This window comes from Camelus bactrianus, chromosome 27 (assembly GCF_048773025.1).
Source record: "Camelus bactrianus isolate YW-2024 breed Bactrian camel chromosome 27, ASM4877302v1, whole genome shotgun sequence".
NCBI lineage: Eukaryota > Metazoa > Chordata > Mammalia > Artiodactyla > Camelidae > Camelus > Camelus bactrianus.
In genome coordinates this window covers 30,020,448-30,047,845 of record NC_133565.1, presented here as the reverse complement: position 1 = coordinate 30,047,845, position 27,398 = coordinate 30,020,448, and the positions used below count along the sequence as shown (strand labels likewise).

General features: G+C 44.5%; 1 long non-coding RNA gene across 9 annotated transcripts; it reads left to right on the top strand.

The window, feature by feature from the left end:
• The first annotated feature begins 2,924 nt into the window (after positions 1-2,924).
• Positions 2,925-25,500, top strand: LOC141575259 (uncharacterized). Of its 9 annotated transcripts, none has more exons than XR_012502714.1 (10): positions 2,925-3,121; positions 3,301-3,578; positions 4,961-5,052; positions 17,067-17,446; positions 17,679-17,936; positions 19,117-19,595; positions 20,372-20,448; positions 21,871-22,032; positions 22,198-22,342; positions 23,017-25,500. It is a non-coding gene; the product is annotated as an uncharacterized LOC141575259 (long non-coding RNA). The 9 variants fall into 9 exon arrangements; XR_012502715.1 differs by having other exon boundaries at positions 17,679-18,013; XR_012502713.1 differs by adding an exon at positions 8,402-8,504 and having other exon boundaries at positions 17,679-19,595.
• The last annotated feature ends 1,898 nt before the right edge of the window (positions 25,501-27,398 follow it).

Here is a 27,398-nt window from a genome sequence, read left to right as displayed (position 1 = left end):
AAAAACACCCATTGGATACACCCGAAGGTGTTAAAAATGGTTACCCCTGGAAATGGAGGGTGGGAAATGGGGCTGGGGAGGGGCCAAGAGGGGGCTTCCATTTTATCTTGGGCTATTGCTTTTTCCTTTTTGAAAGTAAAAAATCTAAAGCATATGTGACAAAATATTAGCATTTAAGAATTCTGGGTGACACATATGTGGGTGTTTGTTGTATCACCTTTTGCACTTTTCTGTATTAAAAATTTCAAGAGCAAAGTAAATAAAAGGATGGTAGCAGGACTTCATCTCTTGAGGCTATTGCAGGGTTTCAATAAGAGTATTTGTGAAAGCTCTTTGCAAAATGAAAAGCTCTGTACAAATATTAGGCTTTCTAGCTAATCTGTCCCATTGCTGTTGATTCTGTTAACTTCCATTTCAAAAGTGCACATGGTCTGACAGCTTCAACCTTTGGGTGGTGTTGGCAGTGATTATGGTAGTGGTCGTGGTGGGAGTGACAGTGATGGTGGTGGTGCTGTGGGTAGTAGTGATAGAGGTGGTGGCTGGTAGTGGTGGCGGTGGTGGTGGTTGTGGTGGTGGTGAGGGTGGTAAGTGTAGGAGTAGTCAGACCTGTGCTCCAGCTCTGTGCCTCACCACCCACTGCCACATAATAGAATACACTTCTGGGCTGAGTGCCTTTCTTCTACAGAAAGACTAAACTCTACAGAGGCAAGTTACACAAATGTGTATCTTCCACTACTCCTAACAAACGCTGCTTAAAGTACTGTATTTAGCACTGTAATTACTTTTTTTTCTGTCAATACAAAATGAATTCCATTTTTTACTTAGAACTGCAGCAATATGAAGAATGACCACAAGAGGGCAGTAAAGAAACATCAATAAAGCTCACTTTTGCTTGAGGGTTGGGCTGCCTCGGCCCTGAGCAGAGAGAAACGTGTCTCTGCAGAGAAACTCAGTTGGTGGGAATTATTCAGGGCTATTCAACATATCACAGAATATCATGAAAGTTAAGAGTAATGTTGGACATAGAGAACAAACTTATGGTTACCAGAGGGTAAAGGGAGTGGGAAGGGATTAATTGGGAGTTCGAGATTCGTAAATACCAACTACAATATACAAAATAAATAAACAAGTTCATACTGTACAGCACAGGGAACTATATTCAATATCTTGCGGTAACCTGTGATGAAAAAGAACATGAAAATAAACATATGTATGTGCATGTATGACTGAAACATTGTGCTGTACACCTGAAATTGATACATCGTTGTAAACCGACTAGGCTTCAATAAAAAAGAATGCAAATGAACGAGCTGCTGAGCACCACTTGTCCAACCTCCTCAGCCCCAGCCAACACCCTTACTGCAACCTTAGGGGACCCATCCGATGAGGAGGCGGGAGGATAATGTTTCACAGGCGTCTTTGCTTTAACGCTTTGCTGTGTTTGAGCTGTAGCCAGAGGGAGACAGGGCATAGGCTGTTTCTAAAGAGGGTGGGGAGTGCGACACATGGGAATCTCATGGAAATGCTCAAGTAAAGGGAGAAAAGGGGGGTGGAATTAAAGACATACAAATAGAGACACCTACAAGTCAAGAAGAAAAAGACTACCAACTTATTGGAAAAAATGCGGCAAGGACCCAGAAAAAGATTTTTTAATTACTAGTGCTTCAAAATCGATTCCTTCTCCTCGCTTTCCCAATAAAATAGTTCATAAGATTAAACGGGGAAACAGGGCTTTAAAAAACCCTCTTTGATACAAATTTATGTGGCACAGACCATTGGTTCCACTTTTGGACAATCAATAGACATTCCTTTGACCCGGCTTCATCCCCGTTGCTCCTGGTCTCCGGAAGGCACATTCAAACTAGCATTCAAACTAGCTCTGGTCCCTGGTGGACATTCAAGCCTCTGCGTGCACCTGTGGTCAGTTTTTAGGAGACAGACTCTGCTCAGCCCCACAGTGTAGGGTGTCCTGTGGTCAACCCCCAGCAGGGCTGTTGATATGATTTCAGATACAGCAAAGCAGGGGGATGCTTAAGATGCTTACTTATGTGCCGTTCCTTTAAAAACTGATGTTTCTTTATGCACTTAAGCCTTCAAAATAAACTAAAATAAAGGTCACAATTTAAAAATAATCTTTATTTGCAGCCAGGATGATTCTTGATGTGGAAACCCCAAAGCAATGAACTAAAAATCCATTAGAACTAACAAGAGTACAATAAGGCAGCTGATTTGAAATATATACAAAAATCAATATTTTCTTGTAAACAAACAAGAGCTGGTTAGAAAATTTAATGGAAAAGAGATCCCTTTTACTATAACAACAAAATTATATATATTGTAGCACTAGAGGAAAGAACTTTTTAAAAAATTTGCAGGAAATTTATGAAGAAAATAACTTCCTTGAGTTATAAAACATTATCCATAGTATGGACCCACATTACAGCTTGTTTTTAGTGGATTAACAGATGGAATTTTCGAGGAAATGCAATTTCCTTTTAAATTTTGAAATGAAAGGTTGAATTTTAGATGTTTTGGTCCAAGTGAACGTCGCTGTTATAAATTAAGTGTCAGTGAAGTCAGCAAAGTAACAGTCCTCTCATCCAGCTCTTCCGGGTGATTGGGAGATCGGGCCTGGATGCAACATGCTGGGGATCTGCTTGCCCTCCCCCAGCTCACGCCTGGTGTGGTGAGTACATACGAAGAGACCACCTCTCGACCGAGCGTCCACGTGGGTCTGTGTGATGCTTTACCACAGGGATGAGGCGATGCGACAGGATCTTGTTTGGTTGGGGAGAAAAAACAGTCTGCTTTCAAGAGTTCCATGTGTTCTCTGGCCCCCAGTGTCCCCCACTAGGACAAGCCCTTCGTTCATTTGACCACAGGGCGGGATTTTTGTCCACTGTCATTCATGATGTGTTCCCGGCTCTGAGAGCAGCGTTGGCACATGCTAGGTGGTCAGTACACACTTAGGTGAATGAAAGAATGTTTATTTAACTCCTGTGACATGCCAGACGCTGCCTAGGACTTGGATCACACCAGGGAGCACTGCAGCACTGAGCTGACGGCCAAAGCCCCTCCGGTCACGAGTTTCCAGAAGGGAAGATGAATGATAAACAAAAAAGTAAGTACATACCGTCTCAGAATGTGACAGGTGGTGTGGAGGCTTAAAAAGCAGGGTAAAGGGGTGGAGAGGGTCAGCAGATGGTGCGGGGGAGAAAAGGGAGGTCAGGAAAGGCTAAAACACTCTGAAAAATGGAGTTTAAAGTGCCCACCCCTTCCCCCCTGCATTTCTCCTGTTAGAAATTTATCCCATAGGATCTCGGCAGTGCACAAAGACCTGCATGGAGATTTTCATGGCAGCGTTATTTATAACTTCCTAAAACAAGGAACAATGCAAATATCCATCAATAAGTTAAATAAGTTATGATACAGCAACACTATGGATTACTCGGCAGACGTTAAAAACGAGGGGCACTGATTTGTGTTGACATAGACAAAATGGACTGAATACATTAAGGAAAACGGAAAAGCAAATCTCAGAATGGAATGTATAGTATGAGCTCTCTTTTATGAAAAATGTAAGTATATATATGCACATTTATAAAAAAACACACAGACATACACAAATATGTGTATGTTTACATATGCATAAAAATGTTTTAAAGGCTACATCAGCTTAATAGCAAGTCCTCTGGGGAAGGGAGATCTGTTTTCCATGTTACACTCTCTTATACCTAAAAAAAAAAAAATAAATATACGTTAGTTTAAGTATTTAAAAATTTTTTTAAGCAAGTGACAAAACACAGTCTTCTGGAAGTAATGCTGCACCTCCAGGGTCCTGCTGTCTGTGAAGGTACCTTGACCTGCTCTGAGGGGACTGTAGAGCTGGGGCAGTCAGAGTCCCCTCTGATTTCAGGTGGTGTCCGAGGCAGTCGGAAGGTCACTGGCCTGGAAGTCAGGAATCCTGGGCTCTACTTCTTCATAATGATTGCAAAGCATTGCAAAAGCCACGTCCCTTCTGAGTCTCAGTTTCCCCATCTGGGAAATAGATGTAGCTTCGCTGAGGTGCCTGGAAGCCGTCATACCCTAAGCTTAAGAGAATCAAGTGAAAAACTTAGGACTAACGTGAGATTTCAGAATGTGACCTGTTATAAAATATATATGGCAAATAAAAAATAAATATGGAAAATAACTATTTTCCTTGATAAGAGCATTAATAATTTGGATAATATAATGAACAAAGGATCTCATTCATTATTGAAAAATAAGATACTGTGTAAGAATTAGCAAAACTGCTTAGGGTCTATGGGCAGGAAGACCAAACTTCGCCGACGGTCATGGGCTCTGAGCAGAAAGGCATTGTTTTTAGTTCCTGGATTGCAACCTTGATACTGCAAACCAGTCAATTCATCAGAATTAGATAATACATTTAATATAATTCTAGTTAAATTCCCAAGAGGAATTTTTTTGGGGAACTTTATAAAACTATTTAAAGTTAATATAGAAGATGTATTCATGCATATAAAGGATTGTAAACGTTAAAAAGGGAGGACAATCTGTATCAAAGACAATATGTTTCCAAGTTACAGTGTATGCTATGTGATCAGGAGCAGGTTAACCAGCAAAACAGAACAGTCCAGATTCAGATCAGGTACATGTAATAAATCATTAGATGAGAAAAGTAGCACTTTATGTTGGAAATCATAAACTAGTCGATAAACAGATTAGGAATAGTCAGATAACTATTTGAAAAAATAGATTTTGTGGAATCCTACCATGCATTAACATAAATTTCAGGTGAATTTAAATGTAAAAAAAAACCCAAACAAACTCTTAAAATCACTAGAAGGAAATATCATTACTTGCATAACTTTGATTTTAGAAAGGACTTTACAGTCATAAAACAAAGGTAGAAATTATGAAAGAAAAGATTGACAAATCCAGTTAATAACTCTTACAGCCTTTGGTGTCAAATAACAAAAGTGACAAATAGCAAACCAGGAAAACTACTTGCAAACTGTACCACGAAGAAATGGCCAAGACCTTCACTAGGTAAGGAATGCTTACGATTTCTTTTTTAAAACTCCAAGTGAAAAATGACAGAAAAAGGCAGGAAAAAAATCATTCACAAAATGCAAATGGTCAATAAATATATTGAAAAATGACTTTATCCTCTCTAATAATACATACTATTGGTAGTAAAAGAGTAAGATAGTTTACAACTGGGCAGCAAAAACAGTAATTTAAAAAGCAAACGCTCAATTTTCTTCAGTTTTAGTGTAAAGTGAAAGCGTTGTTGACTTCTTTTGTCCTCTGAGCTCCTTTCCATTGTCCACGTCTTTGGGAAGCCTGGTCATTTGGATCCCAAAGCTTAGACACAGCCTGGGGCTGGCTTCGCAAATCCAGTTCTCCAAGGTGACGGTTAATGGCGCGCTGGCTGTGTGACTTGAAGGAAACAGTCACAGGACCCGTGGCACTTAGCAAGCCAGCGCCCCTTTGTGAATTTAACAGGCTGTACTTTAAGACACTTTTTTTCTTTCACTGATGGCCACGTGACTGGGTTTGAACTCACAGGATGCTAACGTCCACGTTGATTGCAGAGAATACTGATGGCTAAATCATTGTTTTCAAAAAGCACAGAACAGTGTCGATTCAGCTTTACATGCTGCCTCAAGAGAAGCTGCTTGTTCACTATTTCCACTAAGGGAAGGGTGGAGCGGACTCTACCTTGTAAGTTGCAGAGAGACAGCTAGAATTGTTCAACGATGACCTGCAGAGCCCTCGCCAGGCTGTCTGGAAGGGGGCTACCTGGGACTGAATGTCACCTGCCCCCAGGTGGGGGAGGTTGGCACACACTCAGTTTCCCAAGGAGCTGGAGGTTCCTGTGCCCCCAAAGCTAGAACGCCACTTCTCACAAAGACACCGAGTCCTGGTGTCTGGTGTCCAGACTCGGACAGCGTGGTGCCCGAGCACTGGAGGTTTTCTCTCTGCATGCCAGGCTGTTCTCATGCTGGCACGGTGGAGATGAGGCAGCAAAGGGAGGGCCTTCCCCTGAACACCCGGTGGTCTGCCCAATGTGCTCTGCCCCTTTGTATTTGTCCATGGATGAGGATGGAGCAGGGAACCACAGGCCCCATTGTACTAGCTTGAGTGTTTCCCCAATAAAACCCATTTCTTACATCCATTCTGAGTGACAAGGGGGTGTTGGGCCTCACCTCTCTCCAGATGAATGGACCTTCTTCAAGTCAGTTTAATTCATTTCAAAGGAGGCCCAGGCACCCTGGACATTCAGAATGGACTTAATGCTTGAGTGATTTGCACCTTTTAGTTCATAGGAATCATGGTCGTTAAAAGCCACCAGTAACCCTTGGTCCTAGGGAAAGAATTAGGGAGTGTCTTCATGAACATTAATGATTTTCGATAAAGATCAAATGACTTATTATTGCTTTCATTCCTGTGTTTGTTGGGTAAGTGGACAAAAATAAAACCTTCCAAGTTGTCAAGTTCCTAAACAAATCGTTTGGTATAGTTCCCTGGCTTTAATTGCCTTGTCTGGAGAACTGAGAGGGAATTTTAATACAGCAATATGTCTAGGAAAAAAAATCTCTCAGGGGTTCTCAGTTTCCCCCAGGTTTTCCTGGAGTGCTGGATTTCTTTACCTGATTCTGAATTATAAGCTCAAATGCTAAACATTCAAAAATAAGATAAATACATGTATAGAACCAGATCCCACTTTATGATTTTTAAGGTTTTTTTTTTTCAATGGGGGAAGATAATTAGGTTTTTTTCATTCTTTCTTTAACAGAGGTACAGGGAATTGAACCCAGGACCTTGTGCATGCTAGGCACACACTCTACCACTGAGCCACACCCTCCCCACCAGTACCCACTTTACATCAGAGGGACAAGGGTTGCAAGAGCAGTTTTGGGAACCTGTCAGTTCCAAAAACCATGACGTGACAGTGACAGACCTGGGTCAGTGCTGATGTTGGTGGCAATGACAGGGGGGAAAAGTGGCATAGGAAGGTTTTTCTCTGGCATGAGTAAATGGCATTAGGAAAGAAGCCAAGAAATACACAGGTTTGCACCCAAAATAGGCAGGTGAACAGGAAGAGCAGTTAAGGATGCTGTAGTGGACACCCACAGATTTTCTCTGCTCAGATGCATTTTCCCTCATTCTGATCACAGCTTCTCCAGATTTTCTTGGGAACCACCCTTTCCCACTCTCAGTCCATGCAGTTCAAGAAGAGCTGACTGCAGCCCAAACTCCCCATTTTCACCTGACCCAGGCCTCTGGGTCCTGGATTAAGTCAGGCAAAATCACAATGTAGAGTGTTCCAGTCTTCTTTCTGGGTCAAGGATTTGGGTGGAGACCTAGAAGCATCTCTAATTGAATGCACCTCATCGAGTAACTGACAATTTCCAATAATTACGCAAGCACGGTCCTACAAGAGAGCTAGTCAGCAGATACGACAGAAAATTGAATTTGTGAAGTGGACGTTATTTCAGCACTCAGGTGGAATGGATAAGGAAATGAAAACAAGAAAAACTACTGGGAAATAAGAGGAGAGACAGGAGGACAGACTGGGCGGTCTAAGCACTGTGTCATTCATCCCTGCACCGGCCGCTCTGCTGTAGTGTGGTGGTGACACGTCAGTGAGCTATTAACCTTGGTTCTCAGTCAGTGCCTGTTTGATGGCCGAGGTTACAGCAGATACGTGGTGACCACGGGACTTTTGGGGCATGTTGCTTTGTCACCTTTCCCAGAGGTGATGATCAGAGTTGAACATCGTTCCTTGGCCTCGGATTGGAATTTGGACGTTCCCTCCAGCCAGTGACACCAGGACCACACCTGGAGCTGTAAGGTTGGGTTTAGCACCTGTTGCAGGGAGGGGACTGCACACTACGGGAACTTGGGGGCGTCTCAGGAGGAAAGTGTAAGAAAGAACTGACTACAGGGTTTGGGCTGGTGGCAGGCGATGGCGGAGAGTTTAGGGAGAGGGAGTTTTTCTGGGTTAGATGCTGCCAGGAAGTGGGGATAATTCTGTGACTGGGTGTCGACAAACCTGATCTAGAAGGAGGAAGAGCAGTGTGAGCCCTACACTGTCACTGGTAAAGCAGCAGCAGGCGCTCCTATGAGCTGGGATGGGGGATGCGTGGTCACTGTGTGGTGCGGACGGCGCTCCTGCGCTCCTGCGCTGGCGGTGTTCCCACGTGACTGGGGAGCGGCCTTGTTTTTGTCTTGGCCTGGCTTGGCCAAAGTGAGTGGCCTCATCCGATGTGGGTGTTCTGCGAAGTGGTCCATGTTCACAGGCGACCTCCAGGCCTGCTCTACAGCCAGGGGCTGCTTGTCTCTGTCTCAGAAGGAAAGGAAATACCTTTTTTTTCCTCTTGCTTCTGAGGTCACCCCCAGAAAGTGGCAATGACAGTTCCAGGCCAGCGCCGGCCCCTGGGTTCTGCTCAAGCAGCAGCAGCGGCAGCACAGAGCCTGGGCTCTGCTCCAGGGTGAGTGGCATCTCGTGGCTGGAGGCTCCTGTTTCCTGGAGCTCTCACAGGCGAGCGGACCCGTGGACTCTGCGAATTGGAGCAGATTGGAGCAGGGGCTCCATCGGCCTCCATGACGGGCGCTGGGGTTGGAGCATCTCTGTGTTTGCTTCCCCGGTCAGAGGAATTTAACCTCAGCTTTCTCTCTGTGCTCCTCCATCCCTTCTAAAACCCTGAAACTGCTGGAGTGTTTTCTGTTTTCCTCACTGGGCATGGCTGGGTAATTCCCTTCTTTAAGCAGGTATGCTATCTAATGTCAAATGTCTAACCCTGCTTTTCTGACCTCCAAAGTGACAGAATTTAATGGTTAATGAAATATTGTTCAAACTGAGGCCATGGATCCTGAGGCCTCCACAGACATCCTCTTGAGTCTGTGAGTTCTTAAATGGGAGGAATGCTGGTGCAGCCCTTCGGCTTGAGGTGTCTCTGTGAATAACACAGCCTTACGGACATCTTCTGCTTCTGTGGTGTGCGTGGTGTGGACGCACGTCTGGCATTCTTCCTTTGGGGTGTCATCCATCACCTGAATGTACAAGCAGCCCCTACACTGATCAGAGCTCAGTCACGGCAGGTGCGAAGGGCATCGGTTTGCAGTTTCTCCAGCCAATGTCTCCAGGCAGGCAGACGAGCTATTAATAGCCTGGTGGTGATCAAGCTGGAGCAATGTTCATCGGGCTCTCTTGAAACTGCCTTATGTTTTGAACTCTGAAACACTGGGGACTGTATCTTTTAATTTGCCGGATAGGTCCCTCTTCAAGAAAACCAAATACATGCACACAAAAAGTGTATTCTTAAAAGGATTAATTGGGCTACATATTTTAAAAGTGAGCTAAGTAGATTTAGAAGGTGAAATAAGATTCATATTTTAGGGCAAGACAAGAAAAATTTAAACATAGAAATTCTTGCCTGCCCCTTGGCCTCCTCTCTGCCCACACTGTGCGCTGCGTACCTGCGTTAGGCAAACGGCCCCCATCAGCAGGGAAACCTGCTCAACCAGAGAGAGCAACCTAGCATCCACAAGGCAACTCCTTAAAAGATTAACTTCCCTCTTGATCTTGTAAGGAGTCACACGAACTACAACGATGATGCTTAGAGCTGGATTATGTGAACTGTCGAAAATACATCATTTGATGTACAGTCCTCGTCTCAAAAAACTTAGATAACTGTGTCTTGCCTCCCAAAGGGCTGAACAGCTCTCAGAGCTTTCTGAGATGCTTTCCCTGGGTTATAATCCTCAAATTTGGCTCGAATAGAATTTCCCATCTCTTTCTTAGGGCAACTGATTAATTTTTCATCGACAGGTGATATGATGTATATGAATGCATTTTTTGTCCAAATCTTTAGAGACATGCTGTGTTAAGGAAATCCATATTAAGTGCGTTCTGTTGATGTCAGTCAGGGGCTGGTGGCTTTGGGTGATGGGAGTGGTAAAAATGCAGCCTTCTGGCCCCCAGGTGGGTAGGGAAGTTCTGAGGTGAATAGAAGGCATATTAGTGTGGAGGAAGGCGTGGAGGCCAGTGGGGGTCTCTGTGAGGGTGGAGGATCTGGGATGTGGGAGGGAGTCACTGAGAGAGGCTGAAGGACAGGTATGTTGAATTGAATGAAAGACTCTTTTTGTTCTAGAGTCTCTGGCCTTCTGAGCAGAGCTGTCTGTAACCCTCCCCACCTTCTGTGCCTTCCCTCCCCACCCCGACTCTGTTCTGTGATTCTGAGCTTGTTGATCAGAGTTGAACAGCATCCTTTAGAATCCTCCTTCCTTATGGTGCTTCTACTGTGCTCATAATGTGTTCAAGCCTTTCCAATTAAAATTAAGGTCATCTCTGAAAAGCGAGCTTTCCCCTTGTTTGATCAGCTTTGAAGGACATATCCACTGTTTCTTGATTTACTCACACGGAATTCTTCAGACCCAGCTCAGGGCTTGCCGATCAAATGAGCAGAAGAGAATGGTAGAAGTGAATGCAGCCCGTGTGTTTCTGCTGTTTGCAAGTCCTCCTTTACATTTTACCTGCCAACAAGCTTGTACTAGTCATTCTCCTGATGCACAATGAATCGGTGTTGTGTAAACACCACTAATCATGCAGATAAGACTAGTCCTGGGCTGTTTTCTCTTCTATTCATAGAACCTTCCAGTAAAGGATGGAAAGGGCTGCATTTTCACCGCGATTATACCACGTTGTAGCGGGTCCGGGAGCTCCGTCAAGAGCCTTCCGTCAAGGCGTCTTAAATCTCTCTGGTTTCCCTCTTGGGCCATTTTCTTTGGCTGTTCAATTGTCTTCAACTGCAAAAGGTTATAAATACTGTTCAATGCAAGCAAGCCCATCTTCCAATGAATGTCCCACGCCTCCCAACAGTACTTAATCATCTGTTCCTTTCACTGCCGCAGATGAAACCGAAGATTAAGTACTGGTGTGAGGACAGACTCCGCATGCAGAGCAAGGTTAGGCAGCCTCTCGGAGTGGCTCTACCTCTGGGGCTTATGGGGGTTCAGGGGGGGACTTGGTCTGAGGACTTTCTTTCTTGAAGTAAGACGACCTTTTAGGATCTGTTGGGCAACTGGAAATTGCTTGAAGGTTAGGTTGATTCAGTTTAAAAATCCCCACATGAAAAACTAAGTAAAACCATGATGGAAACTGATGAAATGCAAATGTATTCTCTTTTATCACCAACCTCTCTCTTCCGTCTGCCTGCCCGAATGCCTGCCTGATGAACAGGCTTTGAGGGGCGGGGGCGTTAGGGATATTCCTGGATGAAGCATGGCTACTTTTGAAGGTCTTCTTATTCAGGCTGATTTACAAGTGGACGGGGATCAGACCAGCCCATTCATTAAAATAATTCCTTACTTAAATTTCTGAGAAGAATAACCAGAAAACTTTCTCAGTTTGCATTAAGTGATGATTAATTATACCTGTCACCCCTTCACTTCTAGGCACCTTATTTAATCAGAGAGGGTTGGGAAAATTGAAATTTTAATTTCAATGTAAATTTGTCAACACAGTATTTATATAATTTATAAATGTATAAAGTTTATAAAATGCCTTTATCATTTTATTCACTTTATTAATATTTTTATTTTGGCGAACACCTTGGAACTGCAGATTTAAGGTATTAAGTTGATGCAAAATGTCTGCCATACAATCTAATAGCAAAATCAGTCCCTGTTGGCAAGCCAGTTAGTCAAATCAAGCTTATTTCTTTATTTAATAAAATTGGAAAGCACTAAATTTATTTTCCAAAGTGTTTTGAAGAATATTATTTTAAAAAGAACCATTAAGAAATAACTTAAACAGCATATCTTATAGGCTAGATTACTAAAAGCAATCAATAACAAAGTGATATGTGTATGTATATATATAAAAACATAATTATTACTCTTTGTTTAGTAATATGCAATGTAAAGTAATAGTTAAAATATTGTTATTTTTGAAGCAAGGCATATGAAGGCATATTTGGAAAGTGTGTCTGAGCTTGTACATTCAACACTGGCATTGAGATTTTTGAAAGATTAAATAAGAATCATATATAGAAATCAGGAATGATTAATTACATTAGGTATCACTGTCAGCCTTTCCCTGCATACTTAATGAAAGTGTAACCATGAATTGGTCTGGCAACTGGCATGTAATTTTGTTTTTTGTTAAAAGGAGATAGAAAAATATTGAACATTTTATGAAATGAAGTAAGATAATGTTGGACTCTAACTGGAATAAATATTGTGTCATATGATGGTGTCTGAATACAGGCTTTCACTACCTTACTGAATGAAGCACACCAAACATGAAAGATTGCAAACGGTTTTTGTCTGCAGGATTGAGTCAGTGTGTATCGAAAAATTCTGGTAGCTCAGAAAGCATTCTAGTCATGTTAGAGCAGCACAAAGCTGTATCGGTCCTTCAGATGTAAACATATCTGAAAATAGTCATTTACCCTTAAATACTGGGAGGGGACATGTTTCCTGGGGCTCTTTGTTCTGTTCTCAGAGGATTCTCCCTCAAGAAGTTGCTTTATGTGACAACATTTGGGGGATGGAAGAGATGAAACCCCGCTCACTGCCTTACTCTACAATATATCCAACTTCAGAACTTCCTAACACAGACCAGCATCCCTGGGTTCTTTTTTTAAAATTATCTTCAACTTATTCTGGGGTCAGGGGAGGTATTTAGGTTTATTTATTTATCCACTATTATTACTTTTAATGGAGGTACTGAGGATTGAACCCAGGACCTAGTGCATGCTAAGCACGCACTCTACCACTGAGCTATACACTCCCCCACCCCATACCGGGGTTCTAATGCCTCACTTCACACTCAAAATCACATCCAAGACCTGCGGACAAAAAAAAGGACACAAATGAACTTATCTACAAAACAGAAACAGCCTCACAGATAGAAAACAAACTTATGGTTGCCAGGGGAGAAGGGGGTGGGAAGGGCTAAATTGGGAGTTCGAGATTTGCAGATACTAACTACCATATATAAAATAGATAATCAACAAGTTTCTTCTGTGTAGCAGAGGGAACTATATGAAATACCTTGTAGTGACCTGTAACGAGAAAGACTATGAAAAGGAATACATGTATGTATACGTATGACTGAAACATTATGCTGCACACCAGAAATTGACACATTGCAAACTGACTATACTACAATAAAATTAAAAAAGAAAAGAAAAAAAAAAGGCCCGCAGACAGGGACAGCCTGAGGCCTTAGACAAGCCCAGGGGCTTCAATTAAAGGAGTTGTCCCCAGGGCAGTGTTTTAAATTGTCTCTTTGCCATTGCAGACTTTTGCAGCTCAGTGCTGTGTACCATAGCAAGATTACTGATGAACGAGGGCATTCCTCTCTTTTCTGTCAACAAGGCCACTGTGAAAGGGAAGGTGGGAAAGGACAATCCACAAGGTCATTCTGACCTGTTCTCAGGCAGATTTGAGAACTGGCAGGTGAGGTATCTAGAAATGGATTCCTTTTAAACTCTCTATGCAGGGGGGGGGGTCCTTGCCAAGTATCCCTTCCCCCACGCACCTCCCTGCTTCCTCCTCTTCCAGAATCTTCCTCCTCCCCACCTTCTTCCAAGACAAGAGAAAAATCTCATTTTATAATGTATAGGTCAATTATATAGGCCAAAGGTGAATGAGGCATCCTTAAGAAGGCTTGTCTTAGAAATCAATTCTGACGGTTTTGAACATGGTTTTCTTACATATAAATTTGAACTCACTAAGCTGTCCCAGCTTAACACACAATTAAAAGTATCAAAAACAATTTCCAATGAAATACAACCTCTAAATTCCAGTATCACACAGACAAATGTATTAATTAAAAAATATGTATTTCATCCGATCGAGGATAGCTGCATTTTCAGATCTTAAAGAGGAGCATGTTCTTATAATTTCCTTTTTAATCATGATAGCCAGCCAACAATTTAACAAAAGGAAGAAGGAAGGCAAAGTCTGTAACATATATTAAGCTTTCACCTTCATTAGAACATCAAATGAATATGCTTTTTACCATATCTGCTTAACTTGGAAGACTCACTTTTTGTTCACTCTTGCTCTGAAAGTTTGATATTTCATATTTTCAGTTTTTGCAAAGTCTTCTTTTATCATGGTTTGATGCTCACTGGCTTAGACCCCCCCCCCCCATGAGGCAGTTCCCACCACCAGGTGGCAGCATCCCCGAGTTGCTGGTGAGCTTGAGGGAGGGGAAGAAACTGAGGTAGGTCTGTAACCTTAACAGCCTGGAACAAATGGCCTGAGCCAAGGCAAAGTGCACACAAACCCCATGAAGCAAAAGGAGAAAAAGTCACAACAGACAGAAGCTAAGGTGCATTGCTATTGCCTTTGCCAGCCATCTATCCTCTCTGACCTCCAATTCCCAGAATTTTGGTCAGATCATCTGTTTGTTTAGACAGAGGCAGGCAAATATAATCCTTTAGGTTGTAGTTCATGAGTGCCTAATACACTTGTTCCTACCAAGAGTATGTTCTTTATTCCCTGCTCCTCAGGGAGGCTTGTCTTTCTGTTCTATTGGGGCCTTCAACTGATTGGGCGTGGCCCACCCACATTGTGAAGGACAATCTGCTTTACTTTAAGTTCACTGATTTACATGTTCATCTCACCCAAATATACCCTCCAAGTTGACGCATAAAATGAACCAACACAGTGACAGTTCTTACAAATTTACAGTTGCAGGAAAAGGATACACTCTAGCAGGGGTTGGGTCAAATTGCCTGTTTTGAGAGACCCCAAGAGCTAAGACAGCTTTTACATTTTTAAATGTAAAATGCAAAAAAGGCTATTAGCCTTTCAGCAGGAACAGTTGCTCGAAGGTTGAGGGCATCACCTTTTGCAAATCCTATTTGCTATCTGTATTTTACAGGAAAAGTTGCTGATATCTGTTACAAAGCAACAGCATTAAAGGAAGGACATCATCACAGCCAGAGGCTGCCTCACAGCAGGGAGCTGGGGAAGTGAAGTGTGAGCTCCAGTTGTGTCCCCTCTGTAATAAGGGCCATACCCAACACACTTTCTCAGATCGGTAAACACTGGCTGGTATGCGGAACACATGGGAAGTAGGGAACCCAAACTGAGTCTTGGCCACGGTCTCTCACACTCTGCTGGTCTCCTGGGCTGCTACGCCACCAGCTCCAAAGACAGAGCCCGCCAGTGCACTGACAGGGACAAGGTGCACATCATCCATCTCACTGTTATCAGTAAACAATGCTGACAAGCTGGCACAAACCTCCCGAAAATGCCCCGGACCCGTGGTCACAACGCAACACTGTTAATCAGAATGTTTTGTGCCCTGATCAGAGGTCAGTGTTGTGTAAGTGCTTCAGCCAAACAGCTCAGGATCGTTCCAGGCTTCCTGGAATGAACTATCCCAGCACACCAGCCTTTCCTGCCCCCCACCTCCCCAACAAAAGCCAGTGTACAGTTCAACATTATTAAGTAAAAATCCACTTTATCAGCGCACAGCTTAAGAAATAGAACACTGCCAGCACCCTAGAAGCTCTTTGTATATCATTTCTCACCTTAACACCCTTCTCCCTCGTCCTGACTTACGGTAGTCACTGCTTGCTTTAATTTCTGTTTTTACCACCTAAATATGCATCCTTGAGCAGATCGTTCAAGGAGAGCCCATTTTCGACCTTTTAATAAGCAGACTAGTAAGCTTTCTACCTTCCCTTGCTCAGCGTTACGTTTTAGAGGTTGATCAGTGTGACCACTACATGGTATTCTGTTGTGAAAATGCCTTATTCATCCACTTTACAGTTTGATGGATATTTGGGTTACTTCCAGTTTGAGGCTATCATGAAAAATTCTGCACGGAACACTGGCATGTACACAGCAGCACGTGTGCCTGCATGGCCCAGGGAGTGGGTACCTCCGTCACTGCCAGACAGTGGGGAGCTCTTCTCCAGCGTGGCCACGCCAATCTATACGCTCAGGGTGTGAGTGTGCCTGTTAGTCTGTAGGAGGTCTTTCTGTAATCTGGGTATCACTCCTTCACGGGCGTATCCATCCCTGCTGAGATGTGTCCTCCCACACCGGGAGTCTGCCTTTCCGCTCTCCCAGTGGGACCATCTGATGAACAGCAGCTCTTAATTTTAATGTCATCTAAATGATCAATCATTTCCTTGATGACCAATGCTTTTTATGGCTTATTTTTTTTTAAAAAGCCAAACATTCTCTACCGCAAAGTTAGGAAGAGATTCTCCAGTATTTCCACTAAAATAGTCATAACCTTGCTTTTATATTTAAGACAATAATCCACCTTTGCTGCTTTTTGCATATTTGGTAAGATGAGGGTCCAATTTTATTTGATTTCTCCATACGCTTACCCTCTTGTCCCAGGTCTGTTATTAAAGAGACCACAATTTCCTCTCTGCTCTGCACTGTCATCTTTGTTGTCAATCAAACATCTACCTGTGTGTGGATCTGTTTCTTGGCTCTGTATTTTCATTCGTTGGTCTATTTGTCAATCCCTGTGCAAATACCATGGTGACTTGATAAATGAGGCTTTATAAGTTTTGACGTTTGGGAGACTGGCCCTCCTATATTATTGTTCTTCAAGGGTGTCCTGGCTGTTCCTGGCCTTTGCATTTCCATGTAAATGTGAGAAATGGCTAGTCAAACGGAAAACAAGCATCTAAAAACAATATAACCCTGTTAGGATTTTCAGTGGGATTGCATCAAATCTATAGGTTGGCTGGGGGAGAAATGACATCTTTGCCATATGGAGTTTTCCAATCCATTCCTTTCCATTTGTTTGAATCGTCTTTAAATTTCTCTCCACAAAGCTTTATATTTCTCCCCATACAGGTTTTACACATCTTTTATTCTCTGTCTTCCTACTTGATCTTTCTTGGTACTAAATTATTACAAGGAGTAGTTTTTAAAAACAGTCGTTTTCTGTTTGTTGCTGGCATATGGAAACAAAATTGTTTTTATTTCCTACACCTTTGCTAACCTTTCTTATTAATTTTTTTTCTTTTTAACACCTTCATTGTGGTATGGTTCCTGGACAGTAAACTACACATATTTCAGGTGTACAATTGGATGAATTTTGATAGCTGGATAACACCAATGAAACCACCACACAGTCAAGACAGCTCACGTTTCCGTCGCTCCCAAGAGGTGCAAACCTTGAATTCCCTGGTGGGGCTACAAACGGAGACGGGGTCCTTGTACCTCTTCTCCCACTACGTTTATTTTATGGAGAGTGTTTCAAGCACACAGTTAAGAACAGAGAAGAACAGAAGAGCCATGCACTGACTGCCTCTGCTCTGTCCAGTTTTAACACAGTGCCTATTTAACTGAGCTTTGTTGAAAGGAGTCAGGCTTTCCAGAGAGATCGAGGTGCCCTGCTTACCAGAACCGAAGGCCAGGACCCCCTTCTTCCCCAGAGGTAAATGCTGTGATGAATCTGAGTGTTGTTGCCACACACGTGGTTGCACTCTTCACTCCATATTTTGCACTCATAAATATCACAAAGCCCTGTATCGCAGGCTTCCAAGCTGTATAAAAGGAATAATGTTATGGACACCATTGCATTTATTTTTCACCTGCCCTCTCCCCTTTTTCCTTCTCTCCTCTTCTGCTTTCTGTTGGTCTGATGATGACATTTCTGTTTTCTGCAGGAATTCTGGACCCATTTTAGGTGGACTAGAGATCAAAGCAGAGTACATTTTCAGTAACTTGGGCAGAAAACTGAGGCAGGAGCCAAACTGCATGGGTTAGGATGCTGTTGCTCTTCAGAGGAAAGGGGTCCTGGAGAGGGGGAGCAGTTTAGGAACAGCAGCATGGCTAGTTGGAACCCCTGGATCACGTCTGCTGCATTGGTCCCTCAGCGGCAGGAGGCCGACGAGTCACCAGGGATTCATAGAGCCTCGCCTTGGGTACGTTCTCATGAATTCAACTGATACAGGGGAATGGACCACGGTAACAATGCACCGCAGAGGATGCTACACTGGAGGTAAAGGGAGAAGGAGGAGCGTTGAGAACACAGAGCAGAAGCCTCTGACTCAGGCTGGTGAGGTCACAGAGGGCTTCCTGGAGCAGGAAATGTTTATACAGGGGTGACAATTAGTCAGGGTTTCCCAGAGAAACAGACCAATAGGATGCCGACTTATGAAGAGATTTATTATAAGAAATTGACACATGTGATTATGAAGGTGGGCAAGTCCCAAGATCTGGACAACGAGCCATCAGGCCAGAGACTCAGGAGAGCTGACAGTGCGGTTCTAGTCGGAAGGCTGGTGGGCTTGAGACCCAGGAAGACCCAGTGTTTCAGTCTGGGTCCTAAGGCAGGAAAAAGCCAATGCCTCAGTTTGAAGGCAGTCAGGCAGGAGGAATTCTCTCTTTCTTGGGGGAGAGTCAGATTTTTTGTTCTAGCCAGGCCTTCAACTAGTTGGACGCGGCCCACCCACTCTAGGGAGGGCAACCTGCTTTATTCAGTCTACTGATATAAATGTTACTCTCGTTCAAAAACATTCTCACAGACATGCCCAAAAGAATGTCTGACCAGGTAACTGGGGGCTCTGTGGCCCGGTCGAGCTGAAACAAAATTCATCATTATACCCACTGTCCTGATGTGCCCAGGATTGAAAGTTTTCCCACACTGGGCCTCCAGGGTTACAACTGGAAAAGTCCTGGTGTGAGTTGCTCACCTTATGTTGCATGAGTCCAAAAAGGCAAGGAAGAGGAGGAAAGAGGGAAAAGTTGAGGCATGGAACCCACATAATGTGTTCAGAAGCCTTAGGAGTTTGGAATTTGGGGGAGTGGGGCGGGGAGTTCAGGCAGGTAAGAGCAGGAATGGTATCCAGGGCTATGTCTTGAAAGACCTTGAATTTCATGCCAGCCAACGTGTCCTTTATCCAGGATGTAATGAAGGGTTTTAAGCCAGGGAGAGACACAATCTGATTTGCATTTTAGAAGGGTCTCTGACCTGCCTCCCTATATTGGGCAGAACACTCCTGGTATTCATTACTCAAATGCCAACCTACATGGGCTCTGGAAAGGCTAAATAAAAATTGCATCTGTGAGAACTGACAAATGTAATCCTGCTCTTATCTGCAGTGACAGCTGAAATCGGGGAGTGTGGATCCAAGCCAGCTGGGCTGGTACCGGATTCCGTGCCCGTGGAGGCAGGCTCTCCCCGACTCCTTGAGCTCCTGTTACAGCCAATGACCCTTGTCTACCTAGCAACTCGGGTGATTTACGAAGTATACCAGCTCAGGAAAGTGCTTGCCCCCTCCCCGACTCCTGACACCAGTGGCTTCCCATCGCACTAGGGATAAAATCCAGACACTTTACCCCACCTCAAAGCCCAGCATGGCTCATGCCTTTCTCTCCAGCCTGTCTCACTGCACCCTAGCATGAGCCTCCTTTCTCTCTGTCAAACATACCAGACTCCAGCCTCAGGGCCTTTGCACCTGCTGTTCCTTTTGCTAGCACATTCTGTTTCCACTTCTCCCAGCACTGGTTCCTTCTCATTCTTCAGGTCTGAGCTTCGATGTCACTTCCACGGAGAGGCCCTCCTTTAACACCTCACCCAAGTAAGTCACTCTGTTGTTCTTTATTGAAACATCTGTTTATTTTCTTCCCAGCCTCTCTGACCGTCTGTAATCATTTCACCCATTACCATATTTAGTTATTTCTTGTCCACCTCCCCTACGAAATTGAAGGGACATGAAGGCAAGGTTACAGACTATCTTGTTCATCTTCAAGTTTCCAAGACTTACAACATTTCTTGACACATAAGGGCATTTGATAAATATTTGCTGGTTCAATGAACAATGCAAAAATAATGTCCAGGGTCCAGAACTGATGAGAACTACCTAATTATCATTACCGCTAGAATGTCTACTGCGAGGCATGCTCAAGAGACGGGCAAATGGGAGAGGGAGTGACAATGACAATACTTCACAGTGTTGTCATTTCAATATCATTTTGCATTTATTATCTCATTTAATGAGCAATGAATAAGACATCTGGAGACCCATGTTCTCATCCTAGCGTTGTCACCGTTTCTCCTGTAAAATAAGGGAGTTGGATGATTTGATGTCAAAAGACCCTTCTATTTGTGATCTTCTGTCACAGTGTAACAAACTTTCACTATTAATAACATTTGGCCTGTGGCAAGCAGATGTGTACAAGCCCGTGTCATACACTCAATGTTTCTACTCTTTTTCAAAAAAATTTTTTTAATTAATTAATTTATTGTTATTAAACTGTAGTTGATTTACAACGTTGTGTTAGTTCCAGGTGTACAGCATAGTGATTCAGTTATACACACACACACACACACACACACACATATATGCTTTTTCAGGTTCTCTTCCATTATATCAATTCCAAGATACTGAACACTGCTTCTACTCCTTAAGCCAGCCCGCTAAGCCTGCTAAGGTAAGCATTATCACACCCCGTTTTCCCAAAAAGCTAAACCAAGGTGTAGGAAAGCTGAGTGACTTCCTAGGTCCAAACAGCGGGAAGGTGACAAAAGTGCGATTAGACTTAGCCCTGGGCTGGCTGAAGAGAGAACCTGGCTTCCATGCACAGAATAAAGCGTCTCGTCCCCACGGCAGGTAGTTGAATGCCTCCTCCGCACTGCGGGCATCCGTGTGACCTGTGACACGGCCATTCGTGTGACAGAAATCCTGTACGTTCTGTGCTCTTCTGATAGGCCCGTCCTCAGGTCTCTCCCTCAGTCTTTCTGACCTCTGACCTCTGACCTCCCAAGCTTGCTCCTCCCAGGCCCCTGACCAATCAGCCAAGCCATTTGCCACCAACCGGAATTTGTGTATTCTTACTTCAGCCCACTCCTCTCTATGCAAAGTTGTCGGCCAAGAGCAGCGTGCTCGGCTCTGCTCCCGGGGGAGGAAGTGCCTTCACAGATGCCCTTCAGCACCGCCCCTGAGTGGGGATGTGGGTGACAGCATTCCTGTGTTTGGTTAGTGCCGAGATCAGTGAGCCAGTCCATTAACAAACTAGGCCCAAGTTTATCTTCCTCTGTTAGTTAATCAGGTAACCTCCTCGGCTCCCTGCCATGGGCCGTGGGTTTAAGTTGAGGAGGGGGCGCTGGTGCACCAAAGCAGGGGGACTGGGGACTTGGGCTTCCCTTTGAGGCCACCTCTGAACCTGTTTGGACTTGATTCTGAATATATGACTTCCATTATGACTCAGTGCAGCCACAAATACCAGCTCATGATCACTCAGCTCTAATCCCACAGTCACTTGGAATCCCATGGTCAGAAATGCTGGCACGTCCAGCCGCATGACAGCAATGCTTTTCCAGTGGCAAGTGGCTTCCTGCTGCAGATAGGGTGGCCTTGGTCTAGAACTTGAGGGTTCTGAGCCACAACCCTCCTGTCAGGCCTGCCAGAGAATCCACAGAGCGTCCTTACTCACCACAGACTCTTCTAGCTTAGCTGGATCTCCCAGGCTTATGGCCTGAGCGATGGGGAGTTCGGTCCAAGGTGGTGTCAGTGCAAACTTGGGCTTGCTGGAGAATCTTCTCTCACTCCTGTCCTGCTCAAAAGTGGAAACCTTCCAGTGTGCCTGATAAATGGTTGGAGTAATTCTCCCAAGAGCTGTATATGCTGCTTTCAAAGTCCCCAAAAGCCTACTAAACATCATTCTTAGTGGCAGGGAGTGTGAGGGGCAGCCACCTACCTTAAATGGTATATCCTTGCAAGGCTCAGACCACTAAATGCCTGGGAAGTTCACCAGTGTGACCAGCCTCTGAATTTCCACAAATGTTATCTCCCGTATCTGGCAGTGCTTGTTTTAGTAGAGCATCTAGAATAGGTACCACTTGCTGCTCATCAGGCCCAGTGAGCGCGATGTCTGCCGTGCAGCGGGACATCACAATGTTTCGTGAATGTCAGAACAGTCAGGATCTCCGTGGGCTGCCCCACAACAGAGGGCAGGAGCGTTGTCCTAGCCCCGAGCAAGGCGGTGAACGTGCCCTCTCATCCTTCCCACGTAAAGGTGAGCTGCTTTTTATTCTCTTTCCTGATGGGGTTGGAAAAGAACATATTTTCCAGATCAGTAGCCACATCGCCAAGGCCTGTGGCTGTGTTTATCTCTTACGGTAAAGATATCACATCCAGCGCAGCGGCTGCACTCGGCGTTATCATTTGGCTTGGTTCACAGGAGTCCGCCAGCACCTACCACATCCTTCTAGACTTTGCAGAAGACACTTGGATGAACCGAATAACAGAGCCATGATGCAGACCACCACCTTTGCGTCCATGAAACCTTTGACGGTGGCCCCATTATTTGCCATTCCACCCAGGAGGTGATGTGGCTTCTAATTCACTGTCTAGGGTGGGGTGAGGGAGGGGCCATTTCAGGGGCTCCTGCTTGCCCTTCTTACTTTATCTTTTCCTCCCCGGGTCAGGGAATGAATGAGAGGCTCTGCCAGCTATGAAGCAGAATTACGTACTTGCAACCAGGAAAATAACTGCAGGGTGGCTCTGTGGGGACAACGCATCCACTGGGAGAGAACCTGGGCCCGGGCTCCAACTCAGTCCAGCTGGGAGGGTGGGGACCCTTCATGATGTTTTGGGTCCCTTGGCATCCGTGTTAGCCCAGACACCATATAGAGAGTCCACACGCAGGATTACTCTGGTAAATAGGCACCAGTCCCTTTGGAGAAGGACTAGGGGAAACACTTACCTCACCCCTGACCAGACGGTCCTTACTGTGTGGCAGTTCTGTCACCTCCATTTACTATTTACTATGACTGTCACCTCCACTGCCTAGTTCTAATGCAGAATTTTATACTGCCAGTCGAGGCCGCCAGAACACAGTGGCCGCTGAGCGTCTTCTCAAAGATGCAGAGGCCTCTGACATCAGTGGATTTTTATCACCTTCTGCACCTTTCCAGGGAAGTCATCAGGGGATAGATTCTCTGGTCTTCCACAGCTGGTCCTTACTCCCAACTCCCGGACCCCTCTGACCTTTCCCCAGTGTCCTTCCCAGGCAGACCGAGAATCTGTGCTTCATTTACTGAAGGCTATTGTTGTGTCAAAGCTCCGAGGAGACATCTCAGCTGCAAGTTCAACGGGTCCCACGAGGTCTCAGCAGCGCAGTCAGCCCTGCATCACGGACGGTGCCTCTACGCTGACAAATTCACTCCACTGCAGCCTTACATTTTCCTCACCCCGTCTCCTGGCCCAAGGTCCCAGGCCACATGCCCCCCGCAGTTCCTACCAGCACATATAAGCCAGGACTTGAAATGTCTTGAGTTTGCACACTGTTTCTTCCCGGAGGGAGAGCCCTGTTTCCCTGTTCTGGCCGTGCTGAGGCCTGGCCTTGGTTATTGGTCTGGAGGCAACAATGGAAGTCGGGGCTGACCCTGAGGCAGATCTTGATGATGCAAATATTATCTTGCAGGATTTTAGGCCAGAGTTTGGCAAACTACTGTCTGCAGGCCAAATATGGCTTGTCGCCTCTTTTTGTAAATAAAGTTTTATTGGGACCTCCCTGCTCATTTACGTATTGTTGATAGTTGCTCCCAGGCTGAAACAACAGAGCTGAATAGTGTCACAGACTCTGTGGTCTGCAAAGCCTAAAATATTTATTATCTGGTCCTTTACGGAAAAAAGGTTGCTGACCCCTGCTTTTTCCTGTAGCCAACAGGCAGTCCATTAAGGATTTACAGTATCTGCCTAATGGAACCACACAAAGAAGAGAGGAATTACAGGGGCGAGGAAGCGGGCTGTCATGGGTGGGGAACCAGACTGGGTTTGCTCAGCCTTCCGGAATGCCCTGTACTAACCGGGAGACGTGGGGCAAAGCATTCAGTACCTTGAAGCCTCAGTTTCACAGTTTAAGCCTGGAAGTACTCATTTCTACCCTTTTTACTTTACAAATAAAGACCAAATAAGATCATGGTTATAAAAATCACCTGTAAAATGGCAAAGGACTGTAAAATTGGGAGTTGTCATTATTTGCTCCTCAATGTCATGACCTTCAAAGCTGCAACAGGGGAAAGGGTTCCCCATTGTCCCCTTTCCTGCAGGACGGCCTGTGTGTGGCATCCGTCTCTGGACATGTCATCCCGTGGAGCCTCCCGTGTGCAGGTCTGGTCCACGACCCTAATCGCAGGACCGGAGCCTCAGGTCCTCTGCCAGGCTGGTCTCACCTTCTGCTTCTGAAGTCTCCCACCCGAAGTGTGACCCCCAGAATCTTTTCAGAGACACACAGAATCTACGAGATGGGTGCAGAGGAGGGCTTTGAGTTTAAGACACTGATCTAGGGTGGTGCAAGTGATAGGGCATCTGCCAAGAGGTGCTGTTTGAAACTGTAAGAAAGATTGTAAACAAAATCATTTGAAAAGAGAAAAGAAAAGTGAGGCTAGGTGAGAAACTTCAAGGATGCCTAATTTTCAGTGAGTGTGAGGAGGAAAACACTCAACCAAGGAGCTGGAGAAGGAGTGAAAAGACAAATTAGGGGTGGGGGTGGCACTCGGAAAGAATGGGACCTGAAGCCAAACACTCTGCATTTAATTCTGGGGTTGTCATTTCTTTGCTGTGTGACTTTGGATAAGTCACTTGACCTCTCTGGGCTTTGATTTTTCTCAGCTTTAATATGGAAGTGGTGAGAATTCCTGCCTCCTCAATTTGTTGTGAGACGCAGAAGAGAAAGGACAGTAGAAGTACTACATGTAGGGGCATTTTTTTTTTTTTAAAGCTTAGCATTTTCCCTAGGGCAGGGAACGAGGGTCCACGGCTTCACTGTATTTATAGTTTCATCTTGCTCTCAGTCTCCCTTTGGGTCTCTGTAATTACATTGTTCTAATATAACCTAAATTAGAAAGATAGGAGAAAGCTTGGCTTCACATAGATTCCCATGTTAGTACATAATTTCTCTCCAAAGGTTGATTCTGTGATTGCTTTTTTTTCCTGAAGCCTATAACTTGCATTACAACAAGATATCCCTAATGCCTAGCAACCCGTTTCCAACTACATGATGCTTCTGTTCATAAGAAAGGGGTCAAGGAGTTACAATCTGCAGGTGCAGAAAAAGGCGTTTCTGGAGGCGCAAAGGTGTATTTGTTCACGACTGGGAGGCAGCACTTTGGAACAGCCCTTCTCAGTTCAAGGCTTTCAGGTATTCAATGCCAAATCCTCTAGCCAAAAGATGTCTTCACAAGTTACTATGGATAAAACCATTATAGGAAATCAATGCGCTCCTGTGTTTTCCAATATAACTTAGCCAGAATGCCCCAGAGGAACCAAGCCAGGGGAATCAAGAACCCACGACTGGGCTGGGGTGCAGGGAACAGGGACTGCGTTTGCGAAGTCGAGAGCACTGCTCAGAGTTCGTGAAAAGCGTCCCGCTCAACGTGAGCTTGATGGACAACTATTTCCCTGTCAGAGCCTCCATTTCCTCATCTGTCAACTGAGGCCATTAGAACAAATTTCCTACGCTTCTTCAGAATTGACGTCTTGTGCCTTTTATTGAACATTCAGCCAAATAAAAGCACTTTGAATGTTCTCCTTAGCCTTCTGTTTTACTAGAAACTTCTGGTTTGCCTTTTAAGAAAAGAAGGTCTTTAGTTTGCCCCGGGGCTTGCGGACAGCTGCGTGTTGTGGGTGCCGATGTGTTCCAGAGGAGGAGGGGAGGCGCGGGTCCCAGTCCGGCTACAGTCACCGGGTGACTTTGGATTAATCATTTTGCTATTCTGAGTCCCATTTTCCTTAACTATAAAATAAGCCATAGGATACACCAGAAATTGGTAATTAGAGAGGTCATCTAATTGGCTGGGGACCAGTTTTAGGAAATTGCGTGCTGCATCTGGGTAAGAGCTGTGCTCAGCTGGATTGGTACTTTTTGCTGTACCCTAGGTACCCTTTGGACCCTATGAATTTTATACACACACTTACACCACCTCTTCATTAAACAAATACGTGTTCAAAGTGGAGCAAGTCCATAGACCTAGGGAGTTTATAATTTCCTTCCCAAAACAGAACACACTCCTGTATCTCTTGTCCACGATTCTGTCTGCTGAGAGTGGTTTGTAATGTCCCCTTCATTTATCTCTGCATGATTTTATAAACAAGACTTTAAATATTATGGCTCTATAGCAAACCAAGTAAAATGACAAAGAATGCATGCCCTTCTAACTCAAGTCATTAGTAAGTGTGAGAAGGCCTAGTTCTGTCCGTCAGACTGAAGCCTCCATCCCTTTCAGCTGGCAGCACGGAAGAGGGTGACACTGTCATCAAATTGCATCTTCTTAATTGGCAAGGACAGTGGCAGGGGCCACCGTGACGTGGTCAGAAAAGGGCTGCCAGTGCCACAAAGACAGCTGGGACACCAGACAGTATTTTCTCTGCAACTGAAAAGGAATTGGTTTAGTTAATAGAATAAATCCGATCACCAACTTAATTTAACAGGAAATGCTCGCTGTTTGGGACCTATGAAATGATGCCTGCTGATTTCCCATAGGCGTTTAAGCTTCAGATTGTGGGGAAAACATAAGATAAGTGTGTCATATGTATTCTCACAGATGTGTAGTATGAATGAGTGTACCTGGGATATAAGAGAAATAAAATTATGAAAGTTGGCAACAACGTCTCAGAAGCAATGATTTGCAAGAGATTCAATCTAAATTATAATTTCCCAAGTCTATCACAATAAATTTCCAGAAACACACCCTGCCTTTTGAATGCAGAATGCGTTGACAGGAAGATCACATCTTTACCACAGGGTGTTTGAAGTCAGTCTTGTTGACCTCTGACCTCAAAGTATCTTCTGTGTGTCAGGCTTTCAGATTTGAAACCTGAGTGCTGGAAACATGCTGGTTGATCACACTTGGCAATAGCAAAGAGATTTGCAGGACTCCAGGCTTAATAATTTTGTTTAATCACTTAACGTATGCAGGAAGAAACAGTTTCAGAGAGGTTGGGAACTCACCTAGGGTCACACAGCCAACAGGAACAAAGTAAGAACTAGAAACTGTTCAATACACTTTATGGTTCCCAAGAGCTGCCAGCTTCTGACTGGTGAAGATGGGAACTTCCTGAGTCAGGGAAGATAATTTGGGCCACCATTAAAAGTAAATTATTCCCCAAACAGTCTGGGTAACCAGTAGAAATACAGCATGCATGTGGAGGGCTTTATCCTGGGCCATTCATGGTTCTGAATTTGGTCATTTGCATCCTTTCATCCTTTTAAACAATTGTCAGATTCAGAGAAGGGCTGTAGTTGTAGACCCAGCTCCCTCAGATGCACTGGCAACTGGGTCACTTTGCAACATCGGCAGCTGCATTTAGAGTTCTGTGATTCATCCTGTTATTGACCCGTCAAGGAGTATGACGCATGCCAGATGCTCTGCGGAACCA